Here is a 17,556-nt window from a genome sequence, read left to right on the forward strand (position 1 = left end):
TATATATATATATAAAGGAAACATTATTTTGAGTCCGGTGGGCCTCAAATACCGCTTCCCCTTTGTGCTTGGGCACCTATGATTGGGTGCCTGCGCCATGTGCCTAATATTCCAGATCCCCTGCGCTACGGTGGGATCGAATCCTTGACCTGATGGGACTTACAGTGACGTCGCTTGCTGTCTTAAGCAGAGATTTTGTATCGTCCTCTGCTCGACTTTGATGAGGTTGCTCTTCCGCTACTGTAGCTTTGCTGTCCTATTGTTGTGCCTCCCTCTTTTGGTGATGGCTTCAGACAGATCATATGCTGCTGCTCTTGCGAGTGCACATTCCTCAGGTACCCCTAAATCGTGCTATTTCTCTCTTTCGTTTGAGTTGGTGGAGGACATAAAAAAACCTGGTAGGAAGAATGAGAAGTCTGTCATCTTTTTTACAGAAACTGAATATATTCAACTTGCTTCCTCCTGTCACCTGAATTTGGTAAGGAAATTTTTTTATGGCCACCCCAAAATGGAGCTTAATCATAAGGAGTTTGAGCTTATGCATTTTGTAGGGGAGTGGAGAAATGAACTTTTAGATGGAAGACATATTCTTATTCAACTCAATAATGAAGAAAATTACACGCGATTATTCGCTATAAGGGTAATCTGAATTGATAACAAGACAATGCAGATTTTGAAATAGTCGGTAGATTTTGACCCACAGACTAAACCACCAATTTTTTCGGTTTGGATTCGCCTCCTTGGACTGAAATTTCATTATTTTACTTGAAAAGTGTTGTACTCTATTGTCTCAGCTTATGATAAGCTACTCAAAACGGACATTTCTACTTTTAATCTTTATCGTCCATATGAAGCTAGAGTATTTATTGAAAGAGACATCACTTATATCGCTTTTGAGGAAATTTGGTTAGACACATAGCACCATGGATATTGGCAAAATGTTGTGATTGAGCCTTTCCTTTCGTATTGTTCGAACTGCCGTATGTTCAGTCACTCCAGTTCTCAATGTCACAATCTACACCCCCACCTTAGACCAAGAAGCAAAGTGCTCTACCAGAGACAGTGATTCCCACTCATCCGGATCTGCTCTAAATTATTGACAATATTGATCATCTAAAGGATACCCCTGAAGATGTCACTATCTTCGCAGGTAATATGTCAACCATTCAGCCTCCACACAATATTGTAGCTTCCCCGTTTTTGGAACCTCCTTTCGTGGGGGCAAGGGAGACATTTCATACTTCACTTGTCCTAGAACCTATTACTGATGTTACATGTGATAATATTTCTACTGACTCTCTACCGCCTCATTAGGTCGAGCAAGATGTTAATGTTACTTAGGCATATGGGGTTCATGATGTGCAACAACTTACACCTGTCCGACAACTTTTGGATCAATCCACTAATCATATGAGTCAATCATCGGATGAGAAATGACAGGATTACACATCTAGGAGGAAGAAGAAGAATAAAGACCTACTTGAGCTCAAGAATCTGATGGATGATCTTTGGTTACTTTGGGTAATGGTTCACACCTCACTAATTTGTTTGCCGGCTCTCTTTAGAGAACTAGAGGCAGAGACATGACTAAATTGGGACGTCCCTAGCTTTTTGCGCGCGCTGGTGGTTTCAATTTTTTGATCTTATATGTATATATATTTTTTGGGATTTTCTGCGTTGTATCGTGTGGGTTAGGTTTTCTTTTAAGCCTACTCATACAACCTATCTGTAACTTTTACTCTTTAATATATTAGCCATCACACATACACACACACACACACACACACACAGAGACACGTATATTCTCTATTTTAAGTTGGTTTTTGTTTGAGTTTTCTGTTTGAACATTCATTGGCTTCCTCTTCCCTTTTAGGGTTGTATCCGACGACAAGATAGTGCTCCCGCTCTAACTCGTTTTTAGGGGTATACATTTCCTTCCATATTCCCCACATGCTTGCTGCCTCTTCCCGGTGTTCTCACCCCTTCCTATTTCGCCTCCGAACTCTGACCTGCTACTGATAGCCCTCTAACGCTCCAACCTATTGTCGACAACCCTCCAACACTCCGCTCTGCTGCTAACAACCTCTCCAGTGATCTGACATGTTATCGACAGCTTCTTCAGCGCTTTGACCTTTTGTCAACAACCTCCCAGCATTGTGACCTGCTGCCTCCAGCCTCTCTAGCACTCCGACCTGCTGCCGACAATCTCTCCAACACTGCATGCTGCTCGAGAGACCATATCACCAGGCGATCACTACATTTTGCAGGCAAAGCTCAACCTCAAGGTCTTACAACCAGATTACATCAAAGAGAACATCAAACTGACTCCATTAGAGGGAAAGCTGAGTCAGAGTGTAGAACAGGTGAAACCAATCAACATCCCTAAATCTATTCTAGCCAGGATGTAACGTCCATTTTTTTATTAATCAGGAGAGGAATCGAAAGTGTCGAATAGAGTGGGAGAAGAAGCGATGAGTCAGACAGTCATAGAGGGGGAAAAGAAACGATGAGAGGAAAGGAAACGAAGAATCGAATAGGGGGGAAGATGTGGTGAGGAGTAATGGAAACTGAAGGTTACTTTCTGCCTATAAAGGGACACACTTGAGGGAGGCAGAGATGTGAAAGACTTACTTGGGAGTCGAACAATGCGGGAGACGTCCTAGCCGACGACGAGGAGGCTTGACGAAGTATCGACTTTGAGCTTTGTGGGATCTGGTGCGAAGTAGAAGCGATAAGGAGAAAGACTGAGCATTTCTCACCGAGAAGAGGCGGCGCCGGTGTCAATGTTTTGTGACCGATCAAAGGACAAGAAAGAGGCTCGTGCGAAGGTGGAGAGGAGGTTGCGCGACCATTGTGAGCGAGGGGAGTAAGAATCAAACTGAGGCATTCATGCGAGTTGAAGCCGATTTCTCGTGCACAGTGGTTCAGAATCGCTAACAGAAGATTAGTACTTGACCGAGGTAATACTTAAGAATGTTAATAATAATAATAATAATAATAATATATATTGAATAAAAAATTAAGCGGGATTTCATAAAGTAAAATATGGAGATTATATACATAAATAACGCAAAGTTAATAGCTAATTAAGCTAATAATTTATTTTAAAAGTTTTGTAATATAAATATTATGTTTATGTTAGGTTTCTAGTTTAGAAGAGTTGAAGTCAAGACAAATCAAATAACAAATTAATCATCAAGGAAAGTACTCATATTTTTTTGCTATAGTAATATTTTATTTATGCTCAATCAAATGCATTTACGATTGCTGTTTTAGTACTGCACATTAATGATTTAGGATTCTATGGAATTTTGTTCATATTGTAAAAATGACCTGCATGCTCAATTTTTTAAAAAATTATCTTGTACAAGAATAATGCTTGTTATGCAAATAAGAATGAAATATTTATTATTAAAAATGATATTTTTGTTATATGCTTATATGTGCATGATTGATTATGATGGAGTCACCACTTTATTATACTAGTGAAAGAATACTAAGATACTCATGCATATAAATAAAAAAGAATATTGATATTGAGATACTTTAAATGGTACAATTTCTAGGTAGTGTTTCTGTGACAGTTTTACAAATATTGAATGAAATATAGATGTTAGTGATATAGCAAAATTCATTGAATAACATCTCAAATTTTTATATTAATTTATTAGAAGCTTAACTTGCATGAATATTATTTTTCTTTTCCCTTGTATTATTATAGTTTAGAAGTATAAATTTTCACTGATTTGTTTAGGCCATTGTTATTAATTTTTTTAAGGTTAATTAAATGATTAAAAGATGTGCCATAGAATGAATAATGTTCATAGAAGATGCGGGCAACTTGTTAGGAGATAAAATTTAAATTATACTATCATAAATCATTTTTTAGTGGCTTTTTTATTTATAAAATGTTATTTATAGAGAATGAATGTAAAAAAATTAATTCCCACAATTTGACCGTCTGTTTCTGTCGGCTAATTTCAAGCTCTAGGTCAGGTCGTGACATAAGAAGTATTGCAAGTGTCACTGATTTGGGCATGTTGAATTAGACTGCACAATTAAGGGGTTATCTGCTTCACTGGGCAGGGTGCTTTTGCAAAGTTTTTTAATGACAGAGGTGACACTAAAGACAACGAGGATGACCAACTTCCAGTTAAAGAGGAAAATATGCACATAGTTCCAGCCGAGCTCGTGGAAGAAACTTCAATTGACTTCACGATGAGTATACCGGGCAATCTTGAGTTTGGATAGCTGATACAGGGACTTGAAAACCACATTTAAGAGAAATTCAGATCATTCAGATCTATAGACTCATTTATGAGTTGCCCCCACTAAGGGAGATCCTACACGTTAGAAAGGGGGCCCTAATTTGCTATGTCGGGAAGATTTAATGGTGTTATTAAGATGTTAGTTTCAGTTCAACATGATACACATCATCAAATGTTTAGATTTGAGGGATGAACCCCAACCTTGAAACTTATCTTAGGAGCTTAATGGGGAAGGCAGTTCTTTAGTGGGATCTAGGTCTTATCGGTGAATGAGAGGCCTCTCCTACGGGAACCCACATTTATATATATAGCCCCAACTCTGGATGTGCCAAGAGATAATGCTTATTTATTCTATCAACATGTGTTGTGGAATGACAACATTGACATGATCGACTTACCATGAGACTACAACATCTCTGTTATCTTCAGCGTGGCAGACTTGACTCCATGCTCTAAGAAGCTAGAAGCTTCGACGAATGAAGTCGAATCTCCTCCAACCCTGAGAGACTGACGCACGACTTGCTAGGTGGCGGACTGAACTAGCTAGCTTGCATGGGGGTTGGAATTGCGGCCCCTTCCCTGTCCCAATTTTCTATTCTATTCCCTTTCATAGATAGAACTCCTTTCTCTTTTATCCCTCCCTATTTCTAGTCCTTGTCTATCTCTTCCTTTCTTATTTCTATGCCTTGCCTATTTATCTTTCTTTCCTATTTCTATTCTTTCTATTTCTATTCCTGCCATTTTTCTATTTCCTTCATATTCTAACTAATATTACCTATTTCACGTTACACACACACACACACACACACCATCAAATGATTCCAAAAAGAAAAAAATACAGAAAAAAACATGATAGACCTAAAGAAAAAACCAAAAAGTGCTAAAATACAGAGTATCAAGTAATTAGAAAGCGCCCAAATTTTGCCTTGTCTCTGTCTCTAGTTATAGGGAAAGAGTCAGCTAATAAATTGGTGGTAAGATGAGTGTCATTGCAAGTAGTAACCAATATATCATCCAATAAATTCTCGAGCTCGAGTCGGCCTCCGTTCTTCTTCTTCCTCATGGAATTGACCTGTCAATCCTCATCCAAAGATTGGCTCACCTGATCAGTGGATTAGTCTAAAGTGTGTCGGACTTGTGTAGGTTGTTGAACATTAGAAACAAATACTTGCACCATCTGATCATTTTTCAGATCGAAGAAGATCGACATGTAAGTGGGTCTTCTGTAATAACATTGAGTGATATAATCACATTTGGATTTGTACCTCTAGTATGGTGTTCTTCATCTGGAACTGCGGTGTTGGAAAAGGGATCGGGTTGCACCTTCTTAGCAGGGATAGTAGGTGGCTGATATTTAGTGATATTCGGTCGTAGATGAGGATGCAATTTATAACAAATAGTAGAACATTAACCAGACATACTGTAATGAGAGCAATAAGAAGGGTGTGATTTTAGTTCAACCTTTTACTAATACATGTTGTGAGTGGTGTCAATCCATACTTCATCCAGAGTTGGTTAAGTGATATCTCTTTCAACTAACACACAAGCCACAGAGGGTTTGGTGACAGCAAGTGTAGGACTATCAATCTTGAGAGGCTTACCGTAAACAGTTGCTAAAGAGTAGAGAATTTTCAAGTTGAACAGATGTAATTTTAACCCCATAAACTTTATCCAAACAAGAATGATAGATGACTCCACTTTTGGATCAAAATCGACACTCCACTTTAGATGTTGATAAGTTTTTCGAGAAAAAATGCGAGTCTAATCGATATCGTGAGATAACTGAATAAGTATATGTCAACCGTCAAGTAAGTCAATATTTCAGCTGCCCTATAGCTTCATAGCATCAAACTTTTTTCGAATGATCTCCAGTCTTGGGTGACCATAAATGAATTTCTCCACTAGAGAAAAACGCGAAGAGGATGTGAGAGTGCTGGTTTCAACCTCAGTGATATAAGAGCAGATTTTTCATTTTTTTTGCCAAGCTTTTTAATGAAAGCGTGATCACCACCACCTTTAAGAGCAAGAGCGACGTGAAAAGATTGAGTCACATTGCTGAACTTGCTAATATGAAAACCAGGTTCTGAACCTGAAAGAGGAGCACGATAAGGAATAGGAAAGTCGCCGACAAGTGCATTGACATAGGAACACATTGTGGGGGCCATCTCCAGAACCTTTAGGTGAGACAATCGGAAGGGACAGTGTTGAGCAGCACAATCGACGTGAGGAAGAAGGACGAAATGTGGGAAGCCGCACGACGAGCACGTGGAGAAGCAGACAGTCGAGGCACGGGCGAAACAGGCGAACGAAGTCGAAGCAATCACGAAGTCGAGCGGATGAAATCGAAATAGACGAAGTCACGAAATCGGAGCAGACGAAATGACGACGTCATATCATATCAGTGCGAGCCTTACTGCGACAGGGAAGACGACGAAACCTTTCTTCTCTTCCTTTTTCGCACAAGTGGTTTCCTCCTTGTTGCAACACCTGCACAAGAGCCGCTCGACTAGGGTTGTTGGGCCTATTCTTTGCTTTAAGGCTCAATCGGTTCTCCACCTTTCTGCACGAAGCTACTTGCATCCTCCCTTCCTTCGAACGACTAGGGCACGACGTCGAGTCTCCATGTTAGCCACCCTTTTCAAGCATGGAAAGGATAAGGGAACCATATAAAAAAAAGGTTTCAAGAGGTGTTTTAAGTTGCGTCTGAGTTATTCTCTGTTTTAAGTTTTTTTTGGTCGAGTTTTCTTTTTTGATAGTCGTCGACATTCTCCTCTTCCCTTCTAGGGTTGTATCCGAAGGCGAAATAATGCTTTGACTGTAGCTTGTCTGAGGTGGTGTTCTTTTCCAAGGGTTCAAGAGGTTCCCCGACTGTAATTCACTCTCACAAGGATAATTATCACTCTAAATTCCCCTCACTTGCTCTCTGCCATCTTCCCGGTGTTCCCACTCTTTCATATTTCACTTCCGCGTCGACACCCACTTCCGCGTCGACACCCTCTCCAGCGCTCTGACGTTCTGTCCACAGCCCTCCAACGCTTTAACCTGTTGCAGACATCACTCCAACACTTTGATTCATTGACGACAACCTCTCTAGTGCTCTGACCTGTCGCAAACAACCTCTTCGTTATCACGGCCCAACTCGGGACTTGGAATTAACCATGGCAGAAACAAACGGTCAGATAGTGAAAATTAAACTTATTATATAACTAATATTTTAATAAATGAAAAAATCACTAATTAAATTAAATTAAAGTTGTATATTTAAATTTACATTGTTACTGGTTGTCCGTGCAGTTTGTAATCATTAACCCTTCTATCACTCACTGTTAATCCGTAATTAACTTAAGAAGTTAGCTTAAAATAATAATGAGCTAAACAAGCCGGTGACTACTCAATACTCCTAAACTACATTAATATAAGAGAAAAAAATAATATGCATGCCAATTCATTTTTAATAAATCAATATAAACTTTTGTGATGCTATTCAATGAATTTTACTATATTAATAACATGTTAATATCATTTTATATATGTACAACCGTTATAGGTGTACCGTTTAAAAATTGTACCACTTAAATTACTTTAATATTAATATTCTTTTCTACATATGTGCACGAGTACCTTAACGTTATCTCGCTAGTACAATAAATGAGTGATTCCATCTTAGTTAGTCATGTACATACAAATAATTAATATAAACATATTATTCACATGCTCTTCACATTCAATTCAATATACTATATATATAAAAAGAAAAATTAAGATTAATCAAATGTTTATGGTTAAAATATTTCAACTATTTAAAGCCTTTTTTTATTTTCTGCATGACCTTCAGGTCGATTTTAAAATAGTTTGCGTAGCATGATAATATCCCAAGCATCCTTAACTCGGTCTCCACACTTGGAATTTAGATAATTGCATCATTCTGCGTTTCAATGTACTTCAATATCAATATTCTTTTCTAAATACGTGCACGAGTATCTTAGTCTTCTCTCACTAGTACAATAAATAAGCGACTTCATTATAGTCAGTCATGCACATATAAACAATTAATATAAACATATTATAAAATGTTCTTCACATTCAATTCAATATACTATATATATAACAGTAACTAATGCATGATAGTAAATAACTACAAACATAATTATTCATCACAATGTGAAAAATAAAGAAAATAATATCTTAATGAGAATAAAGCTTGTGCAATTATTATTAACCCAAAATGATTGAGAAGAAAGAAAATATTATTATAAATTAAAAGTATGATTTCTCATTTTAAAATCGATTGATTTGTTATTTATTGTCGTAACGTCGACCCTTCTAAAATTGGAAGTCTAAAATAAACATGGGTTGTCTTCTTATAAAATTTTAATTAATTATTATTTTTTTAATTAGCTATTAAATTTACATTATTTATGCATTAAGTTTCCTAATTAAATTCATTAATTAAACTTTTCCTTATCAAAGTTTGCACTGATCAATTTTCCTCCTCTAGCTCGTACTCTTCGCCTCCTCTCCAAATTAACATAAAATTTTCTATCAACATAATTCACACACACAAGTTTTATTAAATAACTTAATATTAAATAGTTTTATTAAATAACTTAATATTAAATCCCTAACTCTCTTTCGGTTGAGCCCTAACCTGCAAACACTCACGGTTCGCTTCTTCCTCTGTGCTCGATTCCATCCCGCTTAAGGTCTCAACGTCGATGCCCTTGCTTCGTATGGTAGCAACACATGCAAACCTTCAGCGCATAGCTCGACTCTTCCCATATGATCTTCCTCTATTTTGGTTGACGTTGCCTTTTTTGCGGGAAAAGCACCCTTTGCTCCTTATCACTCGTCCTTCTCACCGAGCCTTTCAAATCTCAGCCCGAGCGCGTCATTTTGTAGGCGAACTCGTCTCCTTGGCTTTCGTCTCCCTCGTTTCCTCTCCTCCCATTCGGTTGTCCCTGATTCCTTTCTTTTTATTCAGTTTATCTCGAGTGTTCAATTTTTCAATTCCTCTTCTCTGGGTAGATAAAATGAGGCGTCACATCAGTGCTCCTATGTGCTGCCAGCAGCCTCTCCATTGCCCCGATCTGGTGCTACTAGCCTCCTCCGCACTCCGACTTGCTGTCGATAGCATCTGCAGAGCTCAATCTTGCTCTAACATTTCCCTTCGACACCTTACCTGGCTGCCGCAACTCTCTCCACAATCATCCCGCTGTTGCCGCAACTCTGGGTCGCCATCTTATCTGTTGTCCTGCAGCCGCTCACTCCTTCGCCATCACTCTATTGTGCCTTTTTATGCCAGTTATCATCTAATTTCTATTGTGTGATGAGTAGCAGCTGTAGTCGTATTTGATTTCAACTAATATTTATATTTCTTGTGGTTTGGGTTAACTCTGATATTATAAATATATGAAAAATGATTTATAAACATAGATTTAACATAAAATTAAAGTACTTATTAACAGAAGATGCAATTGCCATTGAGAGGTCACTAATAAACCACTTCGATAGTCCGTTCATCATTTGTCTTCTCTCGGACTGTTTGAGTCAGCTGCAGAATAATAAGCTATTGCGCAGAAGCTGTTGTGGAAACGCTGGTTGTCTGTTTGTTTTATAAAGTTTAAAAACAGTTGTGCTACAGCTGCTTCTGAGCAAATGACTGTTCCGCCCCTGTATAGTAATGCTGTTTGTAATGAAACTGTTCATACCAATACAATTTATATTTTGAAAGAAAAAGCTAGTGTAGAATATGATAAAGAAAAAAAAACCTCACTTAATAGTGAGTATCATGATTGCTAAAATTAAGCAAAATATTATTAATATAACATTTAATAATATCATTTAATAATATGATAATATTATTTTTGAAATGTTGACGACGTATATCATATGCTAAGTCGTTCTTTAGGGATATTCTCAATGTTTGATCACTCTCAACGGTGGAATTTTCTATCCTATATGTCTATCGAAAAAAGTCACAATTTTTTGTGATTCTATGCGGTCAAGTGTAAAACTGTATTTCTTGGCTGTGTCTGACGTGAAGTTAGCTGAGAGCATGGAAGTCCACAATAACAGTGCAATCCTCAGAATGTATTAGAAATCCTCGAGCATATTTTTCCTGAATGCTTTAAAAGACATGTCATTAGACATAACACAAGTAAAAATTGATAATATAAATAATTAATTATAGTTTTATGCTGCTGTGAGGTCTCAGAAAACTCAGTGTGTCAACCAACGTAGATGTCACTACAAGAAGACAACAGACCTTATAAAAAAACGGTTCTTAGTTTCTTTTAAACCACGTAATACCCAGCTTGTGTGTGTCACATATGCATATAAAAAAAAATCCAGAAGAACCTAATAAACCGTAACGCCGAAAAAAAGAGGGACTTGATTGACTTCATTAGGATTTCACATGTGACACGAACCAACAACAACAAATAGACCATTCACAAGATCTCATAAGGTCAAATGTCTTATCACTGACATCCCAAACCTACTAAAAGAAAAACAAAAGTAATGCAAAAGAAAAAAAAACTTACAAACTACGTAAAAATTCAAACAAATAATATCAAATACTTACGAAATAAAAATAAATATGAATTGTATAAAATAAAATACAATAAACAATGAATCTCTTCAATAACCATTAATGAATACTCAAATCACTCATCTACTATTGCATCTATAATTTGTTCACCCAACTCAGAATGTACTCAAATGTCTCGGCAGGGAGATGCTCATGATCTTCGTCCACCCAACGAAAGTTGATGTCATTACGGGAAGGATGCTGCCGAATGTAAATGTAGAGAGTCATCATGACAATCACAATCAGCTCTTGTTTGGGAAACGGGTACGATGACATATTGTGAAGTATTCCAATTTTTTCTTCCAAACACCAAGTGTCCTCTCAATGACTCTACATAAGGAGGAATGTCTTTTATTTAACATTTTTTTTCTGCCCCGCGTGACATTTTTGCTTTGCTCAAAGTCAGGTATATTGTTTCTCCTATTAGGATAGGGCTTGAGATACCCCCGCTGCAACGGATATCCACATCTACCAAATAGTACTTACCTGATATGAATTGCTTGATTAGTATTGATGGAAAAATGAATTAGGAGAGTAGCTCAATCTCAATTGTACTTGTGGGTGGATGTGGTAAGTTGTATTTGTTATTTCATGTTGTAATTTTGAAAATGTGACTGTCATGTGCGATGTCTTTCCAACCGACCATGAAAAATGTGAAAAATATATTGAAGTCGCATACGGTCATGACATTTTACTTCCGGGACCCACGACGGTCTATTAATGTGATCTTATTATTTAGAACACGTGCATCAACGTGTGTTCCATCGATTGTTCCGATATAGTTCTAGAAAGATAACAACGAGTTACGTGATTACAATTTTTTTTTATAATTGTATGTAATAAATAAGAGAAATTACCTTAAAGTATGACATGTACCGCGCATCATGTGAAATCTTTGTGGAGGTCTGTTCGAACGTAAAAGCTGTTGGTTTTATGACTTGTGAAGAAAACTTTACAAGTGCATTCAACTCTATTGAGCAGTATCTGCAAATTTTTTTGGATGAGTGTTGAAATTACTCCATTGGTCATCTCATTGATTCATTCTGTGATAATATGTAGAGGGTTATTGCCAACACCTCTCGCAATTCGTCTTGGATTAGCCATGAAGTTCATGATTTTTGTGTTGTTCCTCCAACATATTGGTGAATACCGCCTGTGTCATGCGGAACATATTGCTAAATATCGTTCGGTGGTCCACAAACAACGCTCTAACCCATTTATCGCCAACATATGAGAATGTCATGCAGGGGGAGCGCTCCATGTACGAGTCATAATATTCGTACGTCAAGCATACGACAGTTGGAACTCTCATTCTGCGTCTTTCTCTGGTTGCATTCATGTATTTGGATATCGAAGTGGCTAACACATAAGCATCAATGAATTAGTTACAATCATATAAAGTTACGAACGCAACCAACAAAAACAAATAACATTACAAAAGTAAATAGAAAACATATCATGAAATGCAAAACTCCGAAGTAAAACGGCATGCCCCAAGCAGTTTAAATATCCTAAGCAAAATGAAAAATAATAAACAAATATAAATGTCACATGCGACTATAAATAAAAAGAAAGTCTATCAAATGTTCCTGCCCTTATAAAAATATCGTAGGTACACCACCTTACGGTCAGGAGGCATTTTGACGAAAAAATCTTTCTTGGTCGAATCTTCAAGCAACTCTATTAAAAACAAATAGAACAAGTCCTCTATTGAAAACAAATACAATGACAAGTCCTAAAAAATTTATGGTATTGCAAAATTTGCTGGGCAAAAGCTGCTTTAGATGTGCTGGGTTTATTGCTGCATGAAGCCACCAAATGTAATATCTGTCTTCTAAGGAAAGCAACTCCCATTTTCTTTTTATTTTTAACTTGAGGACCTTTAGAATAGCTCGTGGACTCATGCTCATGGAGGTTTGGCTACAATAGTAGAATCACTTGATTGGTCGGCTCCCAAATTTTCGGGCTTGCCGCCAAACCTCGTCTCACTAGGGGCTCATGCATTGTTGCCCGTTGCCATGACAGTCCCAATCATACGATCCAATTTCTCCTCCAACTCATGATTGATTCTACTGCATTTAAATTTTTTTGTAGCACAACACCCACAACTATATATAAAATGTAGTTTAGTTTAAAAACAAATTACAAATTGACCAAAATAGGGGATATTTTAAAAATACTCACCTCAAGCCTTTCTGCCCACCACTCATTGGAAGCATCAAATCGTTCGTTTCACTGGATTCTACCCCTTGCCGGTTGAACCTTGCTTCAATTTTTTCCCAAATTTTCCAATCTTTCTTGAGATGATCCCACTTGTATTTAATTTCATCCTATTGTACGCTCTGTCTGTACTTTCATTGGATTTTCTGATAATATTTTGTCACTCTTTTTGAAATAGGTTATATGCATATTTCCTCGATCGACCTCCTTGAAGCAAAGGTCGCAAAATGTTATTTTTGTTTTGTTGTACCATATTGCAAATGTATCAGCGTCTTTGGTCTTAACAATTGTATTACTAGCATGAAAAAAAACTAATTAACATAAATAAGAATGCCACAATATTGCAAATCAAAGAAAAATTGTAATGCCGCAATATTATCACCATGTCCTTCTCACCAACACCTCCACACACAGGCACATCAGGACACTAACCCATCCACCACACCACTAGCACCACCTCCGCACGCCTGCACCTTCACACAAAAACTACCACCTTTTCACAGTCACACACAAACACCACAAAAATACCACACGGACACCACACATACACCTCACATCCAACAGACACCAAAATCTCCACACAGACACCAAAATCTCCACCAAACTCCACACTATCAGCACCATCTCCACCCAAATATAACCTTACACTTCCACACCATCACACCACCTCTACACAAACAAAACCACGCACACACCACCACCTCCTTAGACATTAAACACATTGGCACATCAAGACACCAACTCATCCACCACACCACCACCTCATCAATGTAACACACAGACCAAAACTCATTCACTACACCACCTCCTCCTCATTGTAACACAAAAACACCACATCATCTTGATACCAACTCATTCGCTACACCGCCAACACATCCACTAGACACCAAACACCCAACACATCCACTAGACACCAAACACCCAACATCATCTTGATACCAACACATTAACACATACACCACACTATCATGCCACCAACTCATTCACTACACCACGAACACCTCCACCAAACACCAAATACACTGGCACATCATGACACCAACTCATCCACCACACCACCACCTCTTCACAGTAACACATAGACACCAACTCATCCACTACACCACCTCCTCACAACAACACAATCACCACACTACCAGACACCAAACATACACCACACAAATACTAACATAGGCACCAACACCTCCACCAGACACCAAAACCTCCACATAAATACCAAAATCTCCACCAGACAACACACGGACTCCACGCCACCAGCATCACCTCCACACAAACCGAACTACACCTCAACACAACACCGAAAACATTACTAGTAACAAATTCAGTAGTACTTTTTATCCATTTTACAAATTCTCACTGAAATATCCAAATTCATGTTAAAATCCCAACCCAAATTCAACACATACAGATTACCTGAAATATTGTTATTAATAAATCCAACAATAACTTCCATATCTTTTTCAAATTCCCACCGAAATAGCTAAATTCATGTTTCCAACCCATATTCAACACATGCACAACACCAAATTTCATCCAATTTTCAAATTCTCCACTGAAATTAAAAATAGCAATATGAAAGTCTAGCACCAATTCTCACTAAAATAACAATATACAAATCCAGCATGAAATTTCCACTGAAATTCAAAATTCATATTTGCAGCTCATATTCAACACATACACAATACCAATACCCGAAATATTGCTATTAACAAATCCACGACCAAATTTCATCCAAGATTCAAATTTCCCACTGGAACCGAGCAAGGTTTGTTGCAATAAAACTAAAAAAAATCGAACAGACTACATACAGGGCACTCGAAGCATTGCAAACAACAAAAACACCAAAAATCCAAAGATCACCGGAAAGCACCAATCCAAGCCACATTGCCAAATCGCAAGTCACAGTGCGTCAAAATCATAAAACAAAACCATCATGGATGCATCACGAAGCATCAAAACCACCATCCAAGCATATCAAATCAAAAATCACCAAACCAAGCAAACAATGAAAACTAAAAAGAGGAAATCAGCCAGCATAATGCGCACAACCACACAGAGAAGAGAAAAATTACAGGAGGTGAAGAACAAAGAAGAAGTGCTAAAATATGCACAACCACCAATCCAAGCTGAAGAAGAGAAGGAAGAGGGGAAGAGAGAATACAAACGTTACTGTAATAATTACCAACCGAAGAAAGTGATCCACTAAACTGATGGAAATGATCCACCATACAGAGCACAAAATGCACAAACCACAAAAAATCGAGTAAAAGAAAAGAGAGGAGAGGGAGAAGAATGTAACGATCACTAGAACAAGCACTCGCAACTGAAAATAGCCAACCTAAACACCCACTTGCAATCGAAAATAGCTACCAGAGCCACGGATCCATAGAAGGAAGAGACCTAGGGCAAATGAATAGCGAGAGAGGGAGCGGTGTCGAGAGAAGCAGATGAAACATAAGAGGGGTCGCGGGGTAATTCAACCCCGGGTCGAGAGTGGAGAAACGCGGGCCGCAGGTTCGAACCTGCCACTGCGTTTTAACGAAACTTTTTAAAAACGTTGTTGTGACGCCTTTTGCAAACGCATTTTTATGCGTCATCGCGCCTCTCCGGGCGAATTCAACCACGCCAAACGGCTCTCTCTCTCTCTCTCTCTCTCTCGGTGGTTCTGTTACTTCTCTACCCCTCAACTGTACTTTTTCTTGGCTCTTTGGAGTAGGGCTTTAAACAAGCCGAGTTTCGACTTATGTTCGGCTCGTGAACAATGTGTTCGTGTTCGACTCAAATAACTATTTAATGTTTGTGTTCGACTTGAAATAAGCTCAGTAGAATATAAAATGCTGCGAAATCGGTGTTATTCTGCAATATTATTCTCGTACTATTGGAGTTATTCCGCGGTGTTATTGGTGTTATCGGTGTTTTTCCGCAATGTTATTGGTGTTATTAGGTGTGAGGTATGCAAATACATAAGATTTGTGTGCTACATTTGTCCATCCCCTTCAATATATTGTTTAGACCTTTTTACTAGTTTTCTTATCAAATTCATGTTGTAATTCAATAAATTATTAATGTCTTTGATTTAAATGTATATGCTTATTAGTATTATTTATGTCATTTGGTGACATACAAATTATTATTGAAGTATTTATAATTTTTTTTATCTAGTTATTAAGTAATTAAATTATCTTTAAATGTACATTTTATCAAGATTTTAATCATTCACTTATTAAACAGTAAATTATCATCATTAAATATACATTTATCTTCTTACATTTATTGAGTGCACCAATTTGCTTATAGCTCTAATTTACTTATTTTATGTTTTGTATCTTGAGCTTTAAATGAACATAGTAGAGCTAAAACTCTTATAAAGAAAGTTTTATAAAGTTGTATAAGTGTATTGTTTAATATGCTTCTTTCACTGTTATGAACAATTGTTATCAATTTTCTAACTAGAAAAAATTATATCAATAGTTTACGAACATAACTATAAATTTTTTATTTTATATAATATACATAATATTTTATACTCAATATTTTGCGGTGTTATTGGTGTTATTTCGCAGTGTAGCACAGTGGAATAACGCTGATAATACCAAAAATACCGCGGATTAACACCAATAAAACCAGAGATGGCGGAATAATACCGATAGCACAGCGGGTGTTACTCGGTGTTATTTCGCGGTATTATTGGTGTTATCGGTGTTATTCTGCTATGTTATGCAGCAGAATAACACCAATAACACCGCAGACGGAGGAATAAGACTGATAACACAACGGTTGTTATTCCTCGGTGTTATGGGTGTTATTCCGCGGTTTTACACCGCGGAATAATTCCATTAACATCATGAGATATTGAGTATATTTATATTTTTATTTGTTTCTTTTTGAGCCAATTCGAGCCAAACACTAGCAAACAGATATTTTCTCGTGTTCGGCTCGTTTATATTTCGAGCTTAAACTCGATAAACTTAACAAACGAGCCAAACACGAGCTGCTTAACGAGCCGAACATGAGCTGTTCGCGAACAACGAGCTGTTTTGACAGCCCTATTTTGGAGCATTTGGGATGAAAGGAATGTCAAATACTTTCCAAATACTGTTAAGAATGATGCAAATTAACTTGTACACTACTTCATCTCTTCCGTATTTTTTTATGATTTCTAGCCATGAAAATAAAGCATATCAAATTAGGCCTTTAAACTTTCCAGACAAGTATCTTGAAAATTATAAAGCTACTGCTTTAACATTTTCTTTTGTAATGTTTTCTTTTATTAGCTTTTATTCTCTATTTGCTTTTGTATCTTTGTTTTTATTTTTAATTAATGAGAAAGGGTTCCCTCAGCTTTTCAATACATAAAAAGAAAGATGCCACTGCCAAATCTTAACCTCTAATTCTACTCAGAGCTCCACATAATCATGATGATCAAGGAATTAAATATTTGCTTCGAAGAAATAAATGCAATTTGTTGAAGTGGTTCAG

At 37.3% G+C, this 17,556-nt stretch overlaps 1 protein-coding gene across 1 annotated transcript in view; it reads left to right on the forward strand.

Annotated features, from left to right (window-relative positions):
* LOC110020183 (ATP-dependent zinc metalloprotease FTSH 12, chloroplastic-like) overlaps positions 1 to 17,556 on the forward strand; it is a 40,958-nt gene that overhangs the window by 22,473 nt on the left and 929 nt on the right. The window lies entirely within an intron of this gene.

Source organism: Phalaenopsis equestris, unplaced genomic scaffold (genome assembly GCF_001263595.1).
Source record: "Phalaenopsis equestris unplaced genomic scaffold, ASM126359v1 Scaffold000094, whole genome shotgun sequence".
Lineage (NCBI taxonomy): Eukaryota > Viridiplantae > Streptophyta > Magnoliopsida > Asparagales > Orchidaceae > Phalaenopsis > Phalaenopsis equestris.